The sequence below is a fragment of the Daktulosphaira vitifoliae genome, unplaced genomic scaffold, assembly GCF_025091365.1.
Source record: "Daktulosphaira vitifoliae isolate Bord-2020 unplaced genomic scaffold, ASM2509136v1 Scaffold_2, whole genome shotgun sequence".
NCBI classification, from domain to species: Eukaryota; Metazoa; Arthropoda; class Insecta; order Hemiptera; family Phylloxeridae; genus Daktulosphaira; species Daktulosphaira vitifoliae.
The window spans coordinates 38,395,218-38,419,349 of NW_026099573.1; the positions used below are offsets into that span (position 1 = coordinate 38,395,218).

General features: G+C 26.1%; 1 protein-coding gene across 1 annotated transcript in view; it reads left to right on the forward strand.

The window, feature by feature from the left end:
- The first annotated feature begins 6,462 nt into the window (after window positions 1-6,462).
- Window positions 6,463-24,132, forward strand: part of LOC126898627 (pseudouridylate synthase RPUSD2-like) — a 138,999-nt gene continuing 121,329 nt past the window's right edge. The window contains exon 1 of the mRNA XM_050672875.1: window positions 6,463-6,758. The gene's annotated coding sequence lies outside the window, so the exon portion shown is untranslated. The remainder of the gene's footprint in view (window positions 6,759-24,132) is intronic.

Sequence of the window (24,132 nt, forward strand, 5' to 3'; positions counted from 1 at the left end):
ATTATTCTAAGATATAAATTTAGATTATATTTTCAATAAAAAATAAAAACTCAATAAATATTGTTTAATATACTTGGCCGATTTAATAAAAATAAAAATATTTAAGTTTTTTAAGGAGGAAATTGTGATTTTAGATTTCATTTAAAAATGTTTCATATTGGTTAATCAATTAAACTTAAAGATATATAAAGTTAACTATTATTCAATATTTTTAGTTATTTTTTTATAAAGGGCTAGGTGTTTTATATCTTCAATCTCCCATAAAAATGTTGTTTTTTTTTTAAATAATAATTATTAAATTTTAAGTGCTAATAATCTATTATATTAACTCTCCAATACATTGAATGTCCCTAAAAGTATCATTGTCTATTACATTGTCCAGTATTAGGGTCTTTATTTTTTTATCTCTAATTTCTGTAATTATCAAACTTATTTAACCCTCTCCAAGACTAAACACGTATAGGCAACACCGTTGGTCTGATCGGTTGTTGTGGAATAGCCAAAGTTGATTGGTGGTGCTGTTTTCAATCCGTAGCGTGCGTACTTTCGTGAGTGCTACAAATTACTCTTTGTATTTTTGATTTTTTTTAATTTCGGTGCGAAGCTTAGAGGTATAAATTAATACCTAGGAAAATTATTCTATGATGTGTTTTTTTTTTTGTGTCTGTTACCACATTTTCTCAACTCTCACCGAACCAATTTCTTTCAACGACACGTTAAAATTAACAAATCGTACATAGTCGAAGACATTACTCTCAAAAATTGAAAAAAATTCCCTCGTAAATGTGGGAAATCTTCAAAATAATAACAAATTTAAAAATTGATAATCAAAATTATTATTTTTTTTATAGAATGTTTATGTATTTTCCCTTCATTTGATATAAATGTTTTGAAAACCTGACTATTTATCTGCCTACAGGGAGAGATTCAAAATATCAACTTTTTCACTAAAGTCAATTTTTTAAATTTAACTTTTGAAAATGTTCCGGAAATACTGCGTCATTTAAATATGTGTTGATTAAAAGATCATGTTACGTACTATAATTAAAAAATAATAAGTTCCTATTCAACTTCCAAAAATTACAATTAAAATCTAATCGTAGGAATAATTTTTTCTTGTAATAAATTTTATATTGACAATGGTTTATAAATAAAATTAAAATCAAGTTCAATCTATACATTTTTATATATAAAAAAAAAAAATAGAATCATGAAGTGGAGACATTGCATAGTGGAGACATTGCATAGTAGGGTCCAGTATAGATTTAATCTGACAGTGATTAAAATCACTATCATAAGAAACGCTTCGATGCAAATCTGTAGATAGTGTTTAATTTTAAAAAATTGATGGATAATTGCAAAAGCAACATCAACTTCTATTAAAATAAAATACAAAACCCATAATTATCATACAAAAATAGTATATTTTTCAATATGGTAGCCATTTGCGTATAGAAGATAGATCGTCGGGACAAATTTTTTTTTTTCATTTTGTAGTACATAAAATAAGCTTTAATTTTATATATGTTTAAAGGACGCAGTATTTCCGGAACATTTTCAAAAATTAAGTTGAAAAAGTTATTTTTTGTAAAAAAGTTACTATTTTAAATCCTCCCAGTGAGCAGAATAAGTGTTAGATTTTCAAAAAAAATTATATCAAATGAAAGGGAAATATCTAAGGTTTCAATACAAAAAAATATTATTTTTATTTGTTCATTTTTGAAAAAGTTATGGCAGTTTTAAGTACAAAAAACATCCCGATAAAATGTAATTTTTATCGCAAACATTACATTTTTTTTTAAATTTTCGACAGCCATTTGCACATAGAAGATAAGATGTCGGGACAAATTTTTTTTTTTCATTTGATAGTATATAACATAACCTTTGATTTGATATATGTTTAAAGGACGCAGTATTTCCGGAACATTTTCAAAAGTTCAGTTGAAAAAGATCTATGTTTTTTACAATATTTTAAGTTTTGAACGCCCCCTATATAAGGGGAAATTGTCCAATTTTAATAAAAAGTATGTCAAATGAAAGATGTACTTATAATGTATTTAGAAAAAAAAAATTTGTGCTGATATATACATTTTTCAAAAAGTTATAGCATTTTTAAGTTGAAAATTTAAAATCGAAAATCGAAAATTTTAACACAAAAATAGTGTTTTTTTAACTACGGCAGCCGTTTAAATGTAGAAAAAAAAGTGTCGGGACAAATTTTTTTTTTTCATTTTGTAGTACATAAAATAAGCTTTAATTTGATATATGTTTAAAGGACGCAGTCTTTCCGGAACATTTTCAAAAATTAAGTTGAAAAAATTAATTTTTGTAAAAAAGTTGCCATTTTAAATCCCCCCCAATGAGCAGGTTAAATGATAAATTTTCAAAAAAATGATATCAAATGAAAGGTAAATATCTAAGGTTTTAGTATAAAAAAAAATTATGTTGATTTGTTGATTTTTCAAAAAGTTATGGAAGTTTTAAGAAAAAAAAGTGAAAAAATTTCGAAAATTAGCGATTTTTAAATTTGTAATTTTTTTGGATATTTCCCCCATTTGCGGGGAACGAGGGAATTTTTTTCAATTTTTAAGGGTAATGTCTTCAACTAGATACGATTTGTGATCTTTTGACGTATAGTTGAAAGTAATCGGTTCGGTGAGAGCTGAGAAAAAGTGGCAACAGACATAAAAAAAAAAAAAAACACATCATAGTAAAATTAATACCTTCTCCGCTTCGCATCGAAGCTAAAAAAAATTATTATTTAGCAAAACATAGGGTGTAGTATGCTTAATAAATCACACTGTAACTATAAAGATCAAACAAAAAGCTAAACGATTTTTTGAATTTTTTTTTGACATACCTAAAACAATTTCAAAAAATATAACAGTTATAGAATTACAATTTTACTATTCGTTAAAACATTTTTCTGGAGTGTGTTTTCATATGGCAGTGATACGTGGACAATTAACGTAAAAGACAGAAGCATTAGAGTTATGGATATGAAGAAAAATGACAAAGACAAAATGGGTATATAAGAAAAGTAATGAGCAAGTGCTAGAAGAAGTACGAGAAGAAATACAGCCGATGAAGGTGATTGAATCAAGAAAAATAAAGTTAATCGGACACATCATCTCGCACAATGATTTAATAATCAACATCTTTGAAGGAAATATAACTGAGAAAAAACCAAGAGAACGCCCAAGGAAATGATATTTTGAAAATATCCTGGAACTCATGAACTTTGCGTTTTTTGTTTCACTGAAGAATTTGGCGTCAAACAGAAAGGAGTGGCTTCAACGACAAGGCATTGCCTTTAATAGATGTTAATGATGAATTTTACTATAATAATATTTAGGGCTGGGTCGATTTGCAATCTGATATTTAATGTCAGCCGACATATAGGGTTTTTTTTAAATCCGATATTTTAAAAAATTGTATTAAAATATAATAATTATGGTAGATCTGTTATTAATCTTGCAAATAGTTGAATAATATCAAAGAATTTCTTTTAATTTTAATTAATTATTTAATTTTAAATACCTAGTGCAAAAATAGTATACAATATGACTCATTGATCACTTAATAATTGACAAATAAAAATAATAGTAACAATTTTTTATTGGTTTTAATATAATTTAAAGAAAAGACTGGTGATGAGAAGTAAGTGGAACTATTTACATCACTAAACAATATTTGAAATCTTCCTTCCGCCTAGGTATAAAAACGTTAATAACTTTTGAAATATTAATTCAAAAGTTATAATCAACCAGTCACTTTTTTTTAATTAGTTGATTATCTATTAAATAAACTATTAATTTATCTATATTACCATTTGTGAAATTAAAATTGACGCTCATATGAGATATAAGAGATGAACATAACATTAAAATAACTTATTGACTGATAGTTTGAGAAAAATATGTAAAGAAAAAACAATAAAAAAATTGTTAATTTCATTTTTATTACGTGACACTATTTTGAGACTCTTTTTTGTACAAACGACAATTTTTTCATTAATTTTTATGCAATATTTGTTATGAAACAGCTAAATGAAATAAAATATTTAGTTTAATAAAATTAAACTAAATATTTTTAATTAGAGTAAAAATTCAATTTAAACTATTTAATCAGTCTAGATTATTTGAAATGTTATATTAAACTTTTAAAATAATGCAGCTATTCATAAATAAAATAATACAATCACAATATTATATAAGGAAACTTCTTGATTTTTGCCAAGTGAATTTGAATATTAACCACCTCTGCTATAGTTCTAATACTTAATGGACGACCTTGTTAAATAATTTTTTCGATTTTTCGACAATATTTTCGTTTGATAAGCAGTCCTAATCATAAACTTCACTTAACATTAATACGATTTCGTGGCAGTTTTTTTTTTAATTTAACAAGAAATTTAATGTTAACTCGTTTACTTATTTTTAAATTTAACATTTTTCTGGTAATATAGTCAAATATACACAAATAACTAGTCTAATGCCATATAATAAAATGAACCGATTTTATCAATACTCACAGCAGTCTCAGATTAGTGTTTCCTTATCATATTTCAATAATCGCTTAATAGAAAACTTTAACATTTTAGCCTATACTTAGAAAGTCTCATTGCTTTTCTGTCGTATCTCATGGTTGCACTAATACCTTTTCAAGCTAAAAGTGCAACCATAAAAATAGGTATCTTACTCTTTGTGACATCAGTTATACTACCATATATATTATTACTAGCAATTGATACATAGAGAAAAACTATTTAAAAATCACATAAAAATTATAAGTTAAAACTTATAGAAAATAAAAATAAGAGTAACATCTTTTTACAATTCGACACGTGATAAAAGAAAACTTCGTAAATCAATTTTAAATAATAAAATATTTAAATAGAAATCAATTTATGTAGAGTGGAATCTTAGTCAACAATTATTATTTTTATTCATGCATAAGTTGTATTACAATTAGCGCATTTCATCGAAAAAAATCCATTGTATTTACATAGCTTACTTCGAAAATAGGAATTTAAACATTCAGACCAATGTTAAAATTATCGCGTCTCGTATGATGGGCGATTAAGGTGCAGCAGGAGCTTTTTTCCTTTTTTCTAATATTGTCAGTTCAGTTCTAGCTGAAGAGCCGCCTTTACACTCAGCCATACTATGTGATTTTATTTTACAAAGAGGAAGAGCTAGTTGTTCCTTGAACTCTAAAGGTTTTGGTAATTGTTCGTAGTAATTTTTTGAATTAAAATTCGTTTGTATAAAAGCCAAGAATAATTATTGTCATATTTAATGAGTGGTACAAAATTTGTATGTACTAATTTTGTCTGCGCATTTGATTTTTGTACCTCCGATATTTGTTATCATTATTTATACGTAGAAATACCTCTGGGACAATTTGCGTAAACATTGTTACTGTTAATCACGTATTTTGCTTAAAAAAAAATTTTTTTGAGATTATTTCCAACAAAAATTGATAATATTATTACAACAGTTGAACGTTTTCTCGTATTTTTGTAGTATATTTAAAAAAAGTGTCTCTGAAATTTTTCAACAATTTTTTTCATCTGAGAGTTTTACAGTTTTTAAACAGTTGTGAACAGTTTCCATCGAATATATGCCTCTTTTGCCTAAGTAAACTAAAAAGGTATGTATAATAATTACTGAAATAAACCTTCAAATCTGTTTGTTTTAACATAACCCTGCATAAGCGTGTTACATTATTTGTACTAGACCTTAAGTCAAGTTCATGAGCTAATCTCATTTTAGGCATATTTTCATGGAAATATACAAGTATTTAGATATACGTAGTGACAAGATAACTATGCTGCGTACAACACCCTCTCTTTAAATTGTAAAATATAAATAAGTCTTGAAATACTGTTGTGTAGTGCACACAGGCGTTACATGCATAAATTTATTAAGTTGAACAGACTTTAATCTAAGTATTCGCGTGTAATTTTCAATTTTAATTTATTCGGTTGATAATTTTATTTAAATAATAACATATCGATGAAACTACACTTTCCGGCAGCTGTCGAAACTTTACACACTCGGTAAACTTTAAACACAGCATGTATTCGTCTACATAAACCACGAAAATTTAACTAATTAAAATAAAAAACTGAATACGTACATTTTTCATTACTTAGACATTTACGCCTATAAGCTGTCGCCGAAAAAAAAAGAAAATCATACACTATTTTCTGGGCAAATGATGAGAAAGATAAGTGTGAACCTCGCGCGAAGAAGCGTTTGGCAAAACAGTTACGATATTTTTATGGTTATTAATTGTTGTATAGGTATGGGCAACAATATAAATAGGAGTGTACGGGGCGCTGTGCCATAATTTTGTCCCAAATGCCGCCGTCCGTGTGTACCAAAGCGGTAGCGTCGACGGGCGGCGGTCAACTACTGTAATAAACCTGAAGAGAGCAGCCGGTTGCCCGCGCTATTGTCGACGGCGACAGCGGCAGCTCTGCACGGACGTCAGTTCGCGTCCCGCCACGCGCCAAACAGCTTTGTGGGAAGTTCGTGCGCCGCTCTGCAATAAACTGCTACCGGTGCCGTGCGGTTATACAAACGGTTATTTTTTTTTCAAAAACACTTGTGATTAGTTGAAAAATATTGAAAATACAGTTTGTTCTGCGGGTAGTTTAAAATTGTTAACTTTGTGCTACTAGTTACCTGATTAGCCCCGAAACCATTTGGATTTTTTACATATTTTTCCTGTTTTTTTTTTTGTTTGAGGTGAGTTATATCTGCATCTGCATTACACAGTATATCATATGGGTAGTTTAAGAAGACAAAATCGCCTATGGCCACTTAAACTGCTATTTGTCCGGTGCACTAGATAATAAGATAAATGGGTTGTTCGCGCGGTTTGAATATAAATGTATATGTTGAACTATCCGTTCGATTTGGCTCAAACTGTTAGCGACACAAACCAAAATTAAAAAAAAAAACTATATGATTTAAAAAAACACATTTTAAGTTTTCGTTTTTTATGCACAAGCATAGTACTAAATGATGCGACTCTTAGCCCAACTCGACAACATATTTTATATGCGCGTAATATTTATTTTGCTTATGTTACTGTTAAGTACACAAAAGTTATTTTATTATTTTACATAATATTTGATGATTCTTAGTAAATACTGGATTTTTAAAGTATTTTTTATGTACAATAGTAAAAGATAAAAAACACTTTCTTAGAATTTTGAAACGGAATTGTAGCGCAAAATAAATAATTATAACAATTTTTTGTGTATTTATAATATTACTTATTAATGTTATAAAATGTGGTCAAATTCATATTTTTATAAATGCATATACTAGTTGTAATGTTGTGCATCAAATATAAAACAAAAATATTAATCTTTGAATTGATTAAAAATCGAAAACGGAATACGATGGCGATGTCTTAATCATATTAGCGAGTGAAAGTGGTCTTTGCAATAGTTCTGTTCAGTATTTTAAAAGTGTTTTTAATAATTTAAGAAGAATTATTTGGCAAAGCAACTTAAGTCTTTACTGAAACGCATGTTATATTACACTTTCAGAAGTTAATGCTTTCTCATACGTGACAATAGCCTTATGGATTTAAATGTATTGAAGTTTCTCATTCATAATTCAAATAATTATTAGTGTTAATTTTCATTTCAATTTTCAATTAATCGGTTTATCAATGAATATTAGGGCTGCAAAAGACTGACATGATATATATAAGGAATTAGCATGTACTATGAAATCATAAAAGAATAATAGTTTCTATTCATAATATTGAAGTATTATAATGATTTTTTTCATCTGTTAATGTGTAATTTCGGCTACCACTGGATCAATTTCGTTAAATATTGTCTTATAATTAACTTTATGTTAATAAATTTTACTACTAAGACATTCAACTTAACTTACGATATTAAAAATGCGCACTTTTTTTCTGTTATATCAACATGTACTATAAAGAAGTTGTAAACTATTTTTTTTTAACTAGTCAAACTACCAAAAAATACAATTAAGTATTAGTGGTGAGATTTGAACTTTATTTAATGAAATGAAATAAAATGACAAAATATAACCATACTCTAAAGTCATTGTTGGGATAAGAGTTCAGTTAGTATTGAGTAATTTTTAACGAACAAATTAATAAATAAATATCTGTTTAACCAGGTTTTTTTACTCTAAATAATAAAATAACGACAAAGTTTATTGAACTCAGTACTTTTGTAATTCTGTATCGTAATATTCAATTATAATGAAGAAATAAAAGAGTTAGTTAAAAAAAATTGTTACTTTTTTTTTAATAAATAAGAAAATTACAAAAAATATTAGATTAATTATTCAAATTTGATTAAATAATGTATAAATTTAATTTTTTTAAAAATAAGTCTAAAATATATTCTTTTCGAGCAACGTTGGATTTTACACCTAATCAAAAATTTTTCATTTAACTACATGCCAAAAATTGCTTGGAAAATAAAAAAAATGTCATTACTCAATATTTATTACTTAAAATATTCAAATCTTATAAAATTATTTTATAAACTTCTTTAAGTGTTGAATTTAACATAAAAGTGTCAAAACATTTTATAATCTATATAATGAATTCAATTTTAGCTCGATGATATTGTAACGACTAAAAAACCATGTTAAAATGGTCCAAGATTTGATATTTAATGACACACCCTCAAACAATTATGAAAAAAATAATAATATTTGCCACTGATATAAAACCCCTATTAGTTGTGTAAAGCTTCTATGATTTTTCTTGACTTCCAGAACGGATTTAAAATTAAAAATTTGAATGAAAACTACTCCAAAATCTAGCCTAACATTACAGATTTTTTCAATCGTCTTTCATCATCTAAAAGGAAAAAATATAAGTTTTCCTGGGCATTGTCATTTTTACCGTCTTTCCCCAACTATGGAGTACATTAACGAAAACGATTGTAAAACTTTGTAACCAAAACTATTATGCATGTGTGAATTTATGAATTAATAGGTATTAAATAATACTCTTTTAATAATTTGGAGAGAAATTTGAAAAAAATTTTCTAGCATACTAATACCTACAATTTTCAAGTTGAAAAATTATTTCAAAACACACTAAATATGATTTTTTAACCACAACTAAAACTATAGTGCGCGCACATATGTTAGTATTAGTGAATAAAAAAGTATACCGCAAGGGGCTTTTATATTAGCTTACATGTGATGCTATATTTGATTGATTTTGAGAAGAACTGACTTCCGCCATATTATCCCGTCTTGCTCTATTCAGAAAGTTTTCAATATATTTTCAAAACTGCGTTCACAAAAAAATATTTTTAGTTTTTATAGATAATGTTCATATAGCGTTATTATAGTACAGGTACAAATTGTTTAGTTCGACCTATAAAACACACGTAAACAGTGGAAAATATACAATTATAACTTCAATTTTGTTATATTTAATAAAAACTATTAGAAATAATAATCAAACTATAAGAATAGTACTTAGTATTTTGTAGTTTTTCAAGAACATAAAAAACTACATAATTATTATACTAAAATTCTATTGTTAAACATTAATATATATATTATACAAAGTATACAATACATATTTTTAAAATAATGTTATAATAAGTTTTTTTTTTTTTTGAAAACATTTTTTTTTAAAATTTCTGTCTGGGTAATAACCATTAAAAAATTTAATCTTATAAAAACACAAAAATAAAAGTATTTGACCAAAACAAATTCACATTTATCATACAAATATGTTAGTAGCACATAAATGTGATTAATTAAATGTTCATAAACGTCTTTAATATAAAAAAAAATTAATATTATTGATCGCTTCGGTTGTAAATCGATTACAAATATGATTAAATATTTGCCAATATTCATAAATTACTGAATGGGACATCTTTCAGCATACCATCGTGGAAAATACTTAAAAATTCTTGAAAACAGGTTACGACTTATCTCTAATAATTGTTCATTTTACCAATAAACATTCTGCTATCCCAACTTATAAATTGCAATATTATACTTTGACATCATCAATATTACATTCCAACTGTGCGTTATTATTAAAGTCTTCAATATAATAGATCCTATCGGTCATTAAATTGGAATAGCTTGTATTAGAGTTCTATATTAACAAGACTGAATTTTAATATAAAAATACCTCCATCGATTTTACACTGAGTCACTTAACATAAAATCGTTACTTTAAACTTTATAAGTTATAGTACATAATTTAGGATACAAGCTATGTACAATGTTTAACTCCTTATTAAAACACTAAAAGGCTACAGGCATTCTAAGTATAGTGAATCACGCTATTATATCACATAAGTTTATGTACAAAAAAGGTTGTAATGGTCTCGCACACAAAAATAATCTTAAAGTGATACAATTTTAGAGCTATAACATCATGTACTTTGCGCAGAGGTAAAACTACAGGACATCATTGGAATCTTTTTTTTTTTTGATGCGAACATTTTGGTTGGGTTTTTTTTTTATTGGCAAGTGTTAAGTTGAACGATAATTACAATTGTGAGACAAGTAAACCATTAGCGATCGCTCACAAAATTTTTCAAGAGAGATTTTAAAGTATTTATTAGTAATGAAATAAATGTCTGTAGATATTTATTGAAAATTATGTATGATCGATTTATATTAATCTAATTATAAAAAAATATTATTTTTGTACAGTTGGTTTATAATTTTAAATAAAGTAATTACATGTTATGTACCGTTTAAATAGTATTGAAGTAGTATTGTCTACCAAAACATTTTTCAATGTCACCACAAAGTTTTTAGATCATTTAATACATCTTCATTGGCTCACTGCTACTATTTTATTGACATTGTTATAAATAATATAATAATAATAATAATATTTAATGTTAAAAAAATGCATATTATTTATTTTAAACTATATGAAATTTTAGTTCTCGTCGGTATGGATTGAAGAGCTGTTTTCGACTAAAAATCATATGTGGTGTATTGAATTCATTTTTTTAATTTATATAACTTTATAGCGATAAATTTATTTCTCGCAAGTAAAAAAATAAATGAAAAATAATGTACCTTTAAGCAATTAATTATGGACTACTTCCTCTTTCAAGTACAATTATGAATAAAAGTTAATAATAGTAAACAATACTATATTCGCCATTGTTTATGTTCATTATGTGTCCGATAGTGATGGATATTATTATTATTATTATTAGATGTGTTAATAATTAAATAATCTTTCATTGTTATGTTATTTTAAACGTTTTGGAATTTAAAATCTACAAAATTGTACATAGAATCAAACTAAACAGTAGGAGTTAAATAGCTTTTTTTAACAATATGAACAGTCAATTAGTTTTATAAGTCCATATTTTAATATAAGTCGTGTTGCTCGAGTCCCAAATGAAAATTTGTATGATATTAAAAAAATGTATTAGTTTTGAACAAACGTATTTATATTTACTAAAAAAATATGATCAGCCCTAATCAACTTAAGACACGTTAAAACTTGACTAGAATTGACAAAACAAGTCATTAGAAATACTACAGCGTATACACGTACAAAATTACATTACACCTGACGTTACCTATCAACAACATTTTTAGTTTTTCTCAGACTTCGACAAAACATCTTATCCTTCGGGACACAATCCCCACATGTTTTATGGTGTATCAGAATTAAGCGCTAAGCACTTTGTTACCTTCTTGGGAAACCACAAAGGAACTCTGGGTAAAGTTGTTACCTACAGCCGCATTAGCCCGACTATAGTCATTTATTTAATTATAACACACATTAATCTTCTCTATTGGAACCGCCTTACTAAAGTTTGAACAAACTGCAACTATGATATCTCTTACCCAGAAAATAATACATTACTTATTTTCTATTAGACTGTTTGTTTTATGACAACTTTTGCAGTTACTGAAAACAACATTAAAATGATTAATTGACCTAGTATTTAAAGAGCTTATCAACTTCTTTTAAGATAGTGTTAAAGAGATGAATATTAAAAAAATATATATTTAAGGTAATAGCTGTACATAGACTGTAATATTTCAATATTGATGGAAAAAAGTGTTTTCACGAGAGTTAATATTCAAGTCCACATGAACTACTTGTACTCTACATAATTACTATAATAAGTTACTGCAATATTAACAATTTATCTTACAATGTTATTTTAAAACTACAGGGACAGAAATGTTCACCAAATTCTCCTAGTAATTAACCTTTAAAAAGCTCATGTATTTTAAATTGTTAATATCAAAATAAAAGTCCATTATCGACTTTGAATGACAATATTGAAGCTCGTTAATAATATCCCTTCAGACCAGTGGTGTTCTACGATATAAGAAACTTTTAGAAAACTTCCATAAATTAACTCTTATTATATACGAATAATATATATTAACTCTTATATTTAAATAAGTTTTGTTTTCCAGGACTTAATTGTTTTCTTGTTGAACATTCTTTTAGACATTCACAAACAAAGACCGTTATATTAATTATACCCTTTCTTAATTTAAAATAGTTTCATTTTTATTTATTACTTGTATTGTTGATCATAATAAAAAAAATTACTATAAATTTTAAAAATAAAACAATAAAAAGTAACTTAAAATGTCAGTGGGAACATTGAGTAAATACTTAATATACATTCGTCCACAGTCAAAGTACACCCGTTTTTTTTTTTATTAATATTACTAAACAAACAATTTTTATGAAAAAAAAAATTATATATATATTTATTAATAAAAACTATTCTTACCTGTTTGTTTATAAGTCAATTTGACTTTTTAAGAAAAGAACATTTCATTTTACTTTAATGCAAATAAAAACATTACTTAATTAGTAGTAGGTTAGTATCAACGTAACAATTTTACAAAACAAAAGTGCATATATTTTTAAATTAAACATTTTTTAGGTAATAAATGAAATTAAATTATTAGTGATACATTATATATATGTTTATTCATAATCGCCATTTTGAGATACTCAGAAGATCATATGCTAGTTATGAAAACGTTAAATGCAATATTCTTATACGTAGTTTTTCATTAAATAAATATAATATAAACTAAATTTGCTAATAAACAATCAATATTCTTTCGTAAAATAATTAATCTTTTTTTAATATAAATTACTATGATAGCATAATTCTGTATAATTTCCTGGGATATTATTGTTATTTATGTGTTTGTCATTGTTGTAAAATATTATTTTTGGTTTTAATACCAATATTTTTTAAGTCTAGAGGTTTTGAATTATCATCTGGGCATGATATGAACTACATAATATCTACGGTTTAAGATAACCTTATTTTGGCCATATTAATAAGTAGGTTGGCTCTAAACACAATTGGTTGGAGTACAGGGAACAATCATTTTAGACTATATTTATTTAGAAAATTAAAAATATTCATATTATATTTCACGTTATAGACGCCTATAAAATTGATGAATAAATGTAATATAAAATATTTTTAGCTTTGATTTAAAGCTAAGAAGGTATTAATTTTATGTATCTGTTATTACTTTTTCTCAGGTTTTTCTGAATCGATTTTTTTCAGCAATATGTTAAAAGATTATAAATCGTATCTAGTTAAAGACGTCACTCTCAAAAGCTAAAAACTTTTCCTTCTTTTTCTATAAATGGAGAATATTCCAAAATAATTACTATTTTTAAAATAAGTAAACTACGACATTTTTAATCCTTATTTGACTAAATTTTCATAACTTTCTTAAAAATGAATGTATAAAAATAATTTTTATCATTTATGTATTTTAGGTATTTCCCTTTCTATTGGTATATATATATATATATTTATTTTGACAATTTGACACTTAATCTAATCATTGGGAGAATGGATTCAAAGTTGCTACTTTTGTATGAAAAGTTAACCTTTACAACTTAAGTTTTGTAAATGTTCCGGAACTAACGAAAACCATAGTAAACAAATTAAAAAATATAACTTACTCCCTATTCGATTTTACATTTTTGATACACGTTTGTTATAGATATAAAGAAATATTCCATTACTTTTTTATTTATAATTTCTCCATGAAAATTACAATACAAAATATCAATTCCATATTAAATTAAATTTATATAAAATGTATCTATTCATGTATTATACTTATATATCATAAAACTTATCAGGATAAAAATAAGGAATTGCTTTTGGAATACATGTCCCAACTATTTCACATCTCCACCGTACTGGTTTTAGCTTCGATGCGAAGCTGAGAAGGTATTGGTTTTACTAAGATGTGTTTTTTTTTTTATTTTTTTTTTTTTTGTGTCTGTTACCACTTTTTCTCAGCTCTCACCGAACGGATTTCTTTCAACGATACGTCAAAAGATCACAAATCGTATCTAGTCGAAGACATTACCCTTCAAAATTGAAAAAATTTCCCTCGTTCCCTATAAATGGGGGAAACCTCCAAAAAAATTACAAATTTAAAAATTGCAAATTTTCGAAATTTTTTCAATTTTTTTTACTAAATACTGCCGTTNGAACCAGCAGATCAAGTAGCTTTTGGAATAAAACACCAATTTTTTTTAAATTAAACACTATCTAAAGATTTGCATCGAAGCGTTTATTTTTGATAGTGATTTTAATCACTGTCAGATATCATTATACTTGATCCAACTATACCACGTCACAACTGTGCCGCGCCCCCCCTGTGCTGGGTTTTTTTTAATTTTAAATAACTTAAGCAACAAGTGATCATTTTTTATAATTAAATTAAGTTATTAAAATGTGTATAAATATACAGGAAAAAATCATGATTAAGTTTTTTTTTTTTTTTGACAACTTTAAATCGCTTACATACTATTTCCACTCTACCCAGTCCTCATCAAAATGTTTTGCAACAGATTTTTTTTTTCTAGATATTTTCTTTTGTATTAATTTTTCAGACAACAATTTTGTATTGTTTCTTTGTTATTTTTTCATTTGAATTTTGTAATTTACCATTATAGTTTTTAATGTGTCTATTTCGGATTAAAGATATAATCACAAAGTCAAAAATTCATGTCTAGAAGTAAAAAACAACTACGATTAAATACAAATTTAAGCTTGATAATCAATTATTAAGCAAGTTAAATAAAATTAGTTTAGTAACGACGTTAAGAGGTATACACTACTTTTTTTGAATAATGAATTTTGAAATATTAAAAGACTGAAGTTAAAACAGTTTCTCATCGTAAAACTACCGACGCAGTTAGTACTTTAATGTGTCATTTCTCTGCGGCGTACCGATTAATTTTACTATAAAACAGCAGGTCGTACACTTAATATTATGATGGACCAAAATGTATTTTAAATACATAATAAATAGACATCGCTTGTGCTCTTATAATAATTATACCAGCGTGTAAAATCTTTGATAAAATTATTAGAAAGTTTGTTTAAATTAATTTTATTATATTTTCTGAACAATGATTTTTCAAAGTCAATGAAAATTGTTAAAGTGACGGCAATATTAGAGATCATAACTAAAAACGCTCAAAGTTCATATTAAAACACTATCTTTAACAGATGTTATTGTTTCTATTTATTTTATAATATGAAATATACTTTTCACGACTTCTATCTAGAAACATAACGTATGTTGAATAATAGTTTTTTAAACGATTTTTTTATGAATATACTACCAATAAAAAAACAAATATCATTATAAATTGAGAACTATGTTCCTATGTGTTATAAAATTACACGACCATGACAGTTATTTAAAATGTAGTACCTAAAATCTTTGACCATATTGTTTGCAATATTTAAAAAATATATCATTTTCATATGATAAATTAGTGTTTTTTTCAATATATTTCACAAAAAATTGACCTAAATTTTAACTTTTAAAAAAGAAAAGTAATTTGCGCAAAAATAAATTTATTAAAAAGTTTATTGCAACAAAAAAACCCAATCAACCGGTTGTAAAACAAAATTATGAAAACTAAAACGGGTTCGGGGGATTAAAAGCCGGTCATTGAAAGTTCACCGAAAATCGTGTGAAAAAAGAGGTACGGTACAGGATTAGAACTCACGACTCGTGGCATAGTAGAGACTATGAATAATATCAAAACACTCAAATTCTTCTAATTCATTTTTAGAGTATACTATCGAAATTCTATTGAAACTATTATTAATCATTTCACTCATTTAAGAGTATTAAAGTTCTTAGAGAGGAGATTGATAAATATATTGTGCATGATTAAATTCATGCACAATAAAATTATGTTTCACAGACATGTTTACATGCCACTACCAATTGATTCTGTTCACTATTACAGTAACTAAAAAAAAAAGATATGAAATATATATACAGAGTGATTTTTTTATCATAACCCACTCAATTACTTACAGAATAATAGTAATTTAAAAATTTTTTTTTATTACTATCTTTAGTTACACGTTATTCTTGAATTATTAACTATGNTTTGCAATATTTAAAAAATATATCATTTTCATATGATAAATTAGTGTTTTTTTCAATATATTTCACAAAAAATTGACCTAAATTTTAACTTTTAAAAAAGAAAAGTAATTTGCGCAAAAATAAATTTATTAAAAAGTTTATTGCAACAAAAAAACCCAATCAACCGGTTGTAAAACAAAATTATGAAAACTAAAACGGGTTCGGGGGATTAAAAGCCGGTCATTGAAAGTTCACCGAAAATCGTGTGAAAAAAGAGGTACGGTACAGGATTAGAACTCACGACTCGTGGCATAGTAGAGACTATGAATAATATCAAAACACTCAAATTCTTCTAATTCATTTTTAGAGTATACTATCGAAATTCTATTGAAACTATTATTAATCATTTCACTCATTTAAGAGTATTAAAGTTCTTAGAGAGGAGATTGATAAATATATTGTGCATGATTAAATTCAATATTATTATTCTGTAAGTAATTGAGTGGGTTATGATAAAAAAATCACCCTGTATATATATATGTATAGTAAGGGGTATTATTTTCCTACTTTGTTGGTTCCAATAAATACTCTAAAATAAATAAACATTTTTATTTTTGATGAAAGTACAATATGGACGGTATAATACTGATCACTTCTTGTGTGTATTTTTTATGAGTTAAAAACGAAGTGAAATTGACTAATCGTAATTGAAAGTAACTGTAAGCAAGTAAGTATTACTAAGAAGTCTTTGTATGACTGTTCATTATTTTGGGCCTTTTATAGATTTATTAGTTTTGATGGTATTTTCAAAGGCAAAAAGTGATCACCAACGCTACAATTATTTCTTTATTAATCGTTTTGTAGTAATATTTGTTATTTATTCTTTTTTTATTTTCTGATCTACATTTCATAATGTTTTACTGTTTGTTCCATTTTATTTTATACATTATTTATTACCCTACGTCTAATATATTACTATTATATATTATTTATTATTTCTTGTTTCTTTTGTATAATTGACTTATGGTTTTATATAAAGTTACATTGATATTTTTTAAAACATTCAAAATTGTGTATATCATATAGTTTTACCAATGTCATGCCATTTAATTTGTTAATAAAATGGTAACAATAATAATAATATTATAACACTATATAATTTATATCTTTAAGAGCCAAATATTAAAAGCATTATATAAAATGCTGAAATGTGTGTATATAAATATGAACGAAATTGTATAAAGAGTACTGATGCAGACGTAAAAAAAAAACGTGTATCTAATCGTAAAGAAAATAATCGAGTGTTACGTTGATTATGAATTTTTTGCCCAATGAGTGTTATTACTATGATCGCAGTAACTACAGTAATTGCAAAGACGTAAAATATTTAAAAATCGCTAAATATTTAAATTTATTATTAATTTTGAATCGTATAAAATGAACGTTTTATTTTAAACAAAGCTTTGTCATTAAGCAATTAATGATTTACTAAAAATTTATGAGTTGTGTCAGTGACGCAACATAAAAAAATAGTAGCATGAGATTATATGTATTTTTAAATTACTTTTTTGTTAGTTCTTTGAGAAAATAATGAATAAGTTGTAGGGTATTAATTGATAAATTTTTCATTTATTTTTGATAATTAATCGACCGTAATAATCATCAGAACTCGGAATTAAATGTATTTACACGATTTATTTGAACCATTTTTAAAACAACCCACCGCTCGAAAAATTAAAATGTATACAGTATCACAGGAACTTTTTTTACTTTTAGGGGAGTAATCCCCTATATGCCAAAAACTGAATCTCAAATGAATCTACATTGTTTAGTATTAAGGAAAAATAACATCTGTGTATCAATGATGTATTTGGAATAATCATTCCGAGTACATAATTGAAGTTTAGTTTTTGTAGATCTAATTTTATAACAAAATTGATCACTTATCGCTAAAATTATTTAAAATTAAAACACCCAGCAAAGTAGAGAAGTAGCACAGGTGAAAAAAGTATATATAACGTGTCACAGAGATTAAAATCACTATCATAGAAATCTCTCCTATAAAAATCTGTATATAATATTTAACTTACAGGAGGAATTAATGGATTTTTCCAAAAGCTTCTTAACAAATCTAAAATGACAGATTTTTTTAATAACTTTTTAAATTTTGTTTTGTTGAAAAAAAATAATTTCTCAATTCGTGTTTAAAGTTTGTTTGTGTTTATTCTTTTTACTCCTTTTTTTCAATTTTTATACAATAATCTTAATATAAAAGTTATGAGCATGAAAAAATGCTCATCTAAATTGTATGTCACATTACTGTGAAAAAAAATGTTTGTGCACTTCATCATCAATTTCTAAATACTTCCTTATTACCATAATCGATACAATCGGATTAATATATAAATATTTTTCCTTTAATACATTATTTAATCGATTTTATCGCAGATGAAGACGATTAATTAAAATTTTGCGCAATTCTAATATTAAGTCACAAATAATAAATAATATAATTAAGGTTATCGCCAAGGCTGTATGATGCAACAACACATTATTAAATATTAAAGAATAATTAATAATTTTTTAAAACTATTGTTGTTTAAAGTATACTAGCTTACAGAGATAATGCAAAAAGCTTGTATATTAAAGCCCGCCGTTAAATGGCAACGGTAATGTTACTAAAACGTGTGGAAAGTGCAACATGGTCTTTAGCATCTTTTAACAAAGGAAATAGCCGAAGAATTTCCATTAATAATAACATAATCAAAATATTCACGATTATCTTTAACAATAGAAATTCGAACGATACATGATTAAAATTATGAAGTAAATTTTGGATCATTTTTTTCAATGTCCCAACGGAGTTTTTCGAATTCAGAGAAAAATACCAACCGAAAAAAATGTGTACCTAGTTGTCTTTTTCATTTATTTCTCGGTACTGCGATATTACAAGATATGATATTTTGTTGTTATAAAGTTTAATTTGACGTCTGTGTTAATTATAAAGCAAGAAACTGCGACATACCATAAAAAATAATCGTCGCCGTAAATATTTAAAGACGGCGGAAAATGAAAAAAATGTGTAAACAAATCGCCAGCTATATCCTTTGGCGTTAAATAAAACTGTGCCGTTTTTCAAAGGGCAAAAATATAATGTTGTGTGCATAAAAAGGACGGCTTATAGCTGATGTTGTACAAAAAAAACCCAAATCATATATATTTTACGATCAGAACGCGATATAAGTCGGCTACACGTTCGATTTTGACGGCTAACCAAAGTTTCTTGGGAATTCAGCGTAGGTACGACCCTCTTGGGAAAACTCTGTTATTACCTTGTTCACTTCACTTTGCAACTACCATGCAAATAGGATAACAGGCGGAATTTTTACGGTATAGTGGAGATTTTTTTTTATAACAACAAAAAAATAATGGTCTCCTGAACATAACAAATTTTATATCATAAAATATTTCATAATATTCAACAAGTGTGAATTGTCTTGTAAAATAACTGACTTGATTACATTAGCCTGTTTTTGTGATCTTACAATTCTATTAAAAAATAAATACCAACAATAAATTTGCGTTTCCCTTATTTTTACTGATTATCATGCTTAGAGTTAAATGACAAATATATTTAAGTGATTTTTGTTTTCTTTTTTTTTTAAATATCCAGTTTGTTGTAAATAATAAGTTCCGAGGCATAATAATACCTGACTCATTTGAAACATCCACTTTTAAAGTGTTCTATACATTTAAAATGTAATAATGTCAACATGAATAAGTGTTCATATAATACGGCGATGGTATCTTGTCAAATGACAGAGACGAGGTTGTTTTACAACACGTTTTTTGTTTGTTGTGATTAAATCAAACTGTCATACTTACAAACACATTATAATAGGCGATAAAAGTGTCATTGGATGTCGTTAAGTATTTTATTTTGAACACATTATATCATTGAATTAGGACTTATTTATTTTAGAATTTTTTAAGTTAGAATGTTTGTGTTTAGTAGATATAGAGAGAAAAATATGTAAATAATGAAGTTTCTATTATTCAAATTGATCTGGTAAAATCAAATAAAATATTTTTTTAAAGAGATTGTTTCTCAAAGAAATCAAATAATGTAATTATTTAATATGTAAATGTAATTAGTGGAAGTAACGTTTTATTTTTAGTCGCACTAAATGTATTGAATTGTTTTGGAGAAATTTATATTACTGATTATATTAATGTAACGTTAATTATGCTGAAAGGTACCTGTAGTTATCTATGACATGTATTAATAAAATAGTTCCATAAAAAATTAATAATAAAATATCGTAAGGAAGATGTTGGTATTCTTAATAAATAAAATGTTTAGAAAATTGAACAATTTATTAGTTGTATCTCGGCAAAATAAATTAGGATTTTATGTTCTATGTTTTTAATAAAATATCTTTATTGTAATTTACTAGTTGACAACCACTAAAGAATAAATTTTTATTAAGTTTAATTTGTTCAGTAACAGTATAATTAGATGGACCAGAACGGATAAAAATTAAACATACACATACGTACAAACATAATTTAAAATTGTACAACAAACTCCGTTTAACAAGTTCACATAGTTATAGTATCATATAACTAATTCAATCGGAAACAAACAATTGCTATTATCTGGTTTTTTTTTTATCCGTAATGGTTATAACTGTGATAAAAGAAAATTTTCGTTATCCTTAAGTTAGCCTTATTGCCTCACAATACTATTGAAGAATTTTTGCATATAATTTAATTAAAGGTTTTTGTTGTTACCCGAAAAATTATACCATTGTCTCATTGGACTATTGATGATGAGCTTATGCGAGCTTATTAATGATGTCAATTTTGTATTGGCAGTGAAGAAACATCAAAGACCTTAACCGTCAACACTGCCGACAGCAACAGGCCAGTGTGGTCGTCTAAAGTAAAATAGAATGTACCGTAATTCAATTAATTTCCTATAATTTTGATATTCATTATTACTGCAAATTCTGTAATTAATTCATTTATAAATATTTCTTACAAGCACAATTCTCCGAGATTGAGGTCTAGTGCATATAGTCATTTATCATATATGTACATTACCTTTTAAATATCAAGTCTTGACATTTTTATTCTATACACACCGCCTAACGAAAGAGACATATAATCATCTCATAATATAGTTTAATTTACGTCATAGTCTTAGATTAAAGTCATAATAGATAATAAAAAAAAAAAATTTTATATTTTATATGAAAAAGTTGGGTCTTCAATTCAATAATTGGCAATCTTTAGAAAAACATTTGGTGTTTCTGGTTCTAAAAAAACTGAGATTTTATAAAAAAAAATGGGGGTATTTTCTCAGTGAAGAGCTAAAAATTTTTCAAAGGGGTGTTTAATGCAAAAATAATTTTATTGCCAAATTTAGGTAGTTTTTTTTCTAAAATAATGGTTTAGTATAGCCAATAGTGGAAAGCTTAACTCTTTTAACTTTTCCCCTAAATTTTTCATTGGTATTAAAAGTTCTATTTTTAATTTAAACCAATTATAGTACAAAACTAATATCTTAGTCTAAAAGGCAGTGCAACATATTTGAAAGTAGCAAACATCATAATTTCAAATTATTATAGTTTAATAAAAATTTGGTTTAGTGAGAGTAGTCATAAAGATTATTAGTTATTGCGAAAAGACTGTTAGTTGTATTATAGTAGCCTTATAAAAGAGATATTATTTATTTTTAGTTATGATACCCTAAAGCAATTTAAAAAGTGATACTGCAACAATTATCGATTTGTGTGAGAGTATTTTATGAAAGTAAAATTTATAATTTATTACTAATAGCACAGTATTATTTAATGAAATACTGCCATTTAATAATCAAAGAGCATTCAATTTTGAATTTTATTATCTATAAGAATTAAGGATTTTTAAATTAATAATCTTCTCCCTATAGTACAATTTGATTGGAATTTAAATCTTAGTAAAATTAAAATTTTATGTTTTAGTTGTATAAATGTTCAATAATTCTCCTATTTGAAGAAGTTTAAGTTTATATACCGACCTCCAGTCGAAAAGCTTTTTTTTGAATTATAATATGAAAATAAATAGGATTTACCTTATAGTTAATTTTATTACGTAATAAGTTTTAAATTACTTTAAGCAGTTTATTTCCTTAAACAAATAACACTATAACTATCTCAAGATTCACGGATTTAGTCTGGTAAATATAACAATGGCATTACATTTATATAGTTTTAAATTTACAAATTCTCCTTTATATAAATACTTCTCGAGTAGTCATACAATTAAATTTTAATCTAAATACTGTAGTAGTTATCTTAATGTTTAAATTAAAACATTTGACAACAGTTAAATATGTATTAATATTTTAGCAGTAAATTTTAGATGTTTTTTAACGAAATGAATTGAGTGTTTGAGTTATCTTGAGTAATTTGATCTTTTTCAAAGGTTTATTTGATTTTAATTATAATTTTACGTTGTTTGATAAACTTAATGGCTTTTATTACAATAGATATTCAAATATTTTGAATTAGTGGATGTTTTTACACGAGTTTTTTCCGACTGGTTTTTATTAAACGCAATAATATAATGAATGTTTTCGCGGTATCATTTAGTTATTCCGAAAAGAAATTAAAAAATAAATAGTTTAGCAGTTCTATGATTTTTTTTTCAAGTAATTTCTCTTGTACGCATATGGAATGTATAGAGTTATGTGTTTTACATCACTTGAAACTTCAGAGTGCATTTTTAAAATAATTATGAGTAAACATAATTTCTTTGCTGTGGTATTTCAGTTGATGATATGGAAATCAACGGATGCATTGTTTGTCAGAAGACTGGCTAAAGAGCAACAGTAGTTTGTTGGTATTTTTTGGCGTGTAAAATTAGAAAAAATAAAAACGACCATTTGTTGAGCACACCAGGGTAAAAATAAACACTGATCGCGAAGTGAAGAAATTCGGCGCGCTCTTTTTGTTTCTCAAAAGGTATTGAATACATTCACTACACGCTTCAGTAGTGTAATGTGTTTCTGTGCTTCATTATTTTTATTATTATTATTATTACTTTGGACCGTGCGACTTGTATGTGTGAAGAAAACCGAAAATTCAATTAAAGATAGCCAATCAATACGAGTGACGGCACAGATCGAGAGCAGCGACGACAATGTGCCCGCGTTGAGTTCGTACAAACGTGACGGGCGTACAAATTGCACGTTGGTGGCCAACGCGTTACAAGACGCCGAGATGTTTTCTTGTCGAATTAAACTGTCACTGATAGACCCGGAAAGGCTTTTTAAATCCGCCCGGACAGTTTCGACAACAGCAATTATTGTCATTGCAATATTAAGTTCATTATTTTCTCTGTCGTTTTGATGTTGTAATTGAAACAATTTTGCAAGGAATTTCTACCCAAACATTTTGCGTAGAAATTGTGCGCCATGGGCGTTTGATTAACGTGCACCGAGATTTTAATAAGAATTACCATTTGTAATCCAAGTATTGCTTTGTTATTATTTTGAACGATTGTAATCAAGTTTCGAGTTAATTGGCGGTATTATTTAACGGTTAATTTGGCATGTATAGCTAAACAACAATGCGTCTCATTTTTTTTTCTTAATTTGTAGAATTAATCAAAGTTAATTAATTTAGTATTTTTTTTTTTTTTTTTT